Here is a 4,928-nt window from a genome sequence, read left to right as displayed (position 1 = left end):
ACTTTGGACCGACAAATTCAGAACACAAGTCATATACATAAAACTAGAATGTGTGTTCTATACGAATTTACCTTTGAATTTTCCTTTCAATAGTTGTGGTACTTCGGGATTGCCACTCTAATTGTATATTGTTTGGTTAAATTATTATATTTGTTTTACCTGTGTATTTTTCCCTTTTCCATAATCTGAAACATGTTCTTTCATTTTAGACTTTCTCCCAAGTTTTGGTTAACAAATGAATTAGCTATCAGTTTTATGTAATGAGAGGTATGTTTGAAATGGAAGTATGCCTATGTAAAACAGAGAAAACTAAAATATAAGAAAAAAAAGAGATCATTGGTTGATTTGAAATAAACTCATGATTTGCCACTTAGGTAACAGTCTGATCTGTGGGATCGTACTCCTGAGGGATAAGATAAAACAAGGGTTACTATTTTCTGCAAGGAATGGAGAAGAGGAAAAATGTACTTTTTTGCCCAAGCTATTACATTAGTCAAAGTGCAATTCCTAGGATTTAACTTCCCTGATCTTTCAGGGTTCTTCAGTTGGAATTACATGTGTAGATTACGCTTTGATGGGCACAAAATATCCTAAGCATCTTTGCCAGTGCTGCCTCAACCTGTAGGCTTGCTAGGCAGAGTTGTTCACAGAGTGAGAGGTGTAAGTGAGAGTATTCACTACTTCTGTACCAGAGGCAAAGGCAAGTGAAGCTGATCTGGTCAACTTTCACTGCTCAGATATTTTCAGATCAGGAAATTAAAACATAAATGTAAACTTCACCTAGCTTGGCATTTGATGTGCTAACTTTCATGTATTCATTAATTTGCTAATTCAACAATTAACTGTTGGCCATTTACATTTTAACAGACAAGGTATCAGACATCATGTGTATGGGTGAATAAGAGGCATATCAAGGACTTTTGTAATTTTACCTTGGGGAAGTACTATATTTTGAAGAGTGGTGCAAGTCAATTTCAACCATAGATGGAACTTAATAAAAACTTTCTGTATAGAAAAATGAGTGGATTCATCTTTTTCAGGATAAGCATCAAAAATGATAAAAAATTAACATTTTGAATAAGCTGGATGTCTTAGTAAAGATTTTTAAAGATAAAATTGAAGGAAATATTGGTGATCCAACCAGAAGCACCAAAAAAGTGGGCGTTTTATTTACAAGTGTCAAAACACAATGTTGAAATAATTATTCATTTGGAATAAAACCTTGGCAATAACACAAATAATGAATTCTAAATAAGACACAGTGCATAAGGCAAATCATTGATGTCACTACATTTAATAAATAACTCATGCATTCAAAACTATGTATAAGACACAAATCACAAATCACGAATCATCCTGTTATTCGTCGATTGCCTCAAGCAGGCCCCAGTAACGTCTCCTTCATCCTAGCCCTGAGATTATATTCAAGGCTCTTTAGGAGAATGAGATCCATCATTGTTACTGGTATTTGGCATATTGGGTACGCCACGGGGAGTTTGCTAGACTCTGCCGTGTGGGCAGGCTACATTTGGTAACCTGCCAGTTTGTCCAAAGTAGGAATGAGATAATAAGACGTCATAATAAGATGTCGCGCGGCCACGAAAGCCGCGGTGTCACCCCCGCCTACTGGAATTTGGAGGATCTGGGTGGAGGATGCTCGGCCCAAATCCGAGTAGGCTTGGAGATCTCGGCCCTGGAACCCGCGTGACTTTGTCCCTCTGCCAGTACCTTCATGTGTGCGGAGAGTGGTCTCAGCATGGTGGTGGCTGGTCCTGGAGGTCTTTGGCTGCCGGAGCCCTGGTCGGGGCGGGGAGGAAAGCTCAACCCGCTCCCCTCCAAGGGGTCCCGGCGAGCGAGGACAGTCAGGCGCGGGGGCAGGAGACTGCACCGTCACTACATTTAATAAATAACTCATGCATTCAAAACTATGTATAAGACAGTTTTATCTGTATCAAATAATATGTTTTAACTTCTGGTTAGCATAATCATTAAGCAATTTTAATAACTACATATTTATAGCATTGATTTTAGAAAGAAACTTATTAATTATTTCTGTATTTGAATAAAAGTGAAATAAAACAGTTTCCAATTTTTGCTTACAAATGAAAGAATTGAGATGTTAAGTACTTTCTCTGCAGGATATTAATGATAAAAATTTAAAGAGATAAAAATAGATTTGGCATATAGAGGGCATAGAATTCATTTAAGGGATTTATTTGGTAGATTCTGAAAATTGAACAAAAGGGGTAAAAATCAGCCTATATGCTGTACTATTAAAAATGAGGAAACTCAGTATGATTGTATTTGCTTGAAAAAATCTCTTAAATCTTGGTGCATATTATAGTAAATTTGACTATTAGTGGTTATTTCCAACTTGTTATGTATAAAATATTTCCAAGGGATCCATATGAAAATTAAACAAAAGTGCTGACATGCATGAAAACTCATTTCCATGATCCCTGTATCCTTCTACTTTTTATTTTTCATTTAGCATCATGGTGTGATAATGAGGATGATAGAAACAATGTATCTGCAAGTAGAGTGAGCTTTTCTTTTTGTACATCTCTCCATGGTCAAATTGAAACCCTTCTTAATGTGAAGTGCATGCAATGATATCAGTTCAATTTCACTAAATGAGATCCTATCATATGGGTACCACACAGCGCTTTAGTACAGTTTACTTTGACAGATGGTCACTCTTCAGAAAGAATTTTTTTCTAGTTCTGATAATGCTTGAGAGTTGAATTCCGCTCATATGTTAGATTAAGCTTCAATAAGTTTCAAAACATATACAACAACCTGCAAGGTACAGTGGTGGTCCATTGTTTTGAGACTCAGGAGTATAGTGTGACAAAGCTGATTAAACATATATTGACAGTTCTTGCAAATGCAAATATATTCTAAATAAATAGCTTGAAGAGTATAAACTGTGGCATAGGAGATCTATTTCAATTACTCCAAAATTGGTTTCTGTTTATGACATTTTAAATTATAGTGCAATGTGTATCAAAAAATTATTCAAAAACAAAAATGTGATATCTTGTCTTCAAAAGTGAAAATAAAGACAAAACCTCACATAGAAATTCAAAGTTTGTAAATAAATACCACTGCTTACTATTTGTACTTTATGAAATACCTATCATCACTACTCTCCTTCAGCTACAAATAAGATAATACATAGAATTCTAATGTATTATCACCAAGTAAAATATCCTGTATATAATTTAAAAACCATTCTGTTTGCATAAATATATCATAGCACCCCTTAATAGATTTGCTTTACAATAGATGAAAGCAAACAACATGCCCTAAATCTCTTGTCAATAGTGGTTTTTCCATCTACTTTTCAATTATTATACAAAGGAAATCTTGTTCTAATCTGTTCTTTGTTCTCCATGTAGTTAAGCATGGGTATTACCACTGGTTTCAGTATAGAGAATCTGAGTGCATAAAAGATTGTCAGTTCAAAGGCCTTTCAACTAGTACACAGAAAAATTTCACTGGTTAGAAACTGAAGTGTCATATCATTAATAAAACCTTCAGCACACAAAGTAATTTTTTAAAAAGCGTAAATAGGCTTCTTTAACTTGTGCAATAGTTAAATGTTTGAAAATGTATGATTATGGTATATGATTGGAAATTAGCAAGTCAGCTTCATTACTCTATGGATATTTGTGTCTCTTTGAAGTTATGTATTTACGTGTCTTTATTTCTTCTAGCTCTTCCTGAAAAAAATAAAAGAAAGTAAATAATCGTGTCTTATAAGTGACTCTTTGCAATTCTTAAAATGTCTTAATTATTCTTAAGTGTCTTAAGAATTCTTTAATTCTTAAAATGTCTTGATTATTGAAAATCATAATCATAATCTAATATGCAAAAAAAGACATTTTTCTATGTGGCATAATGTCAATGTTATTCTCTCTTGAACCTCAACAACCACATGAGCGTCATATATTAGACTAAACAAGTAAATAAACGTTCTGTAGAAACATTTTTTTTAGAAATCATAGTGGCCCAAAGTGAAATAATATACTAAGCATTTTAAAATATTCTTAGAAATTGTTTTGCTGCACAACCCATCTCCCTTTTTTACGAACTAACATTAAATTAAAATTAAATGGTGTATTACAACAAGAGACGTGTGACATTCTTCCACATTAATTATATATTTAAATACCTTATTTTTGAATCATATATGTATTAAATAAAAAATATTTAACTTTTTTTTGACATATGGGTCAGCCACATGCAAGGTAAGTACTTTATTGTGCTATTTCTAAGATCCGAGGATATATATATATATATATATACTTCTTTTTTTCAATTTTTTTATAGGTCAAGGGAGAACTCAAATGCAGTTCCCTACTACCACAAATTGTTCAGTTGAGTTTGAGGAAATCACAGGGATCAGCACATCCAGAGTGCAATGGATAAAATGGACAAGACTGACCCTGGGAAAACCAGCTTCATGATTATGGTATCTCTCCTGCCATTAATATATATATATATATATATATATATATCCATATATATCCATATATATACACACATACACATATACACACATATATAGTATAGTATATATATAGTACAAAGGTATACATATAAATATATGTGAATAGGTACATTTCTGTAGGTATAAAGCTATACCACTGTGTTTTCCTTGCATGCGTTCAACACAGGTTTGATTCCTCTGTCCCTCTTGGAGACCTCAGCAATCTTCCAAGAGTATCCTGCCCACACGGCAGAGCCTGGCAAGCTCCCCGAGGCGTATTCAATATGACAAAAACAGTAACAACAAGTCTGCAGATGGTTGGCAACCAGCAATATGAAAATGAATAAGAACCAAGGACAGTATAAATAATAATAAAATAAGCTTTAATTTATTTTTATTTATTTTAGTGCCACACCCAGCAGTGCTGAGGGAT

The 4,928-nt window shown here is 33.8% G+C and overlaps 1 non-coding gene across 1 annotated transcript; it reads right to left on the bottom strand.

Moving 5' to 3' along the window:
- Positions 1 to 4,337: 4,337 nt before the first annotated feature.
- LOC130020849 (U1 spliceosomal RNA) lies at positions 4,338 to 4,501 on the bottom strand. The gene has a single exon (XR_008792051.1). It is a non-coding gene; the product is annotated as a U1 spliceosomal RNA (small nuclear RNA).
- Between the last annotated feature and the right edge of the window lie 427 nt (positions 4,502 to 4,928).

Source organism: Sorex fumeus, unplaced genomic scaffold (assembly GCF_029834395.1).
Source record: "Sorex fumeus unplaced genomic scaffold, SorFum_2.1 ptg000013l, whole genome shotgun sequence".
NCBI classification, from domain to species: domain Eukaryota; kingdom Metazoa; phylum Chordata; class Mammalia; order Eulipotyphla; family Soricidae; genus Sorex; species Sorex fumeus.
This window is presented reverse-complemented; position numbering and strand designations above follow the sequence as displayed.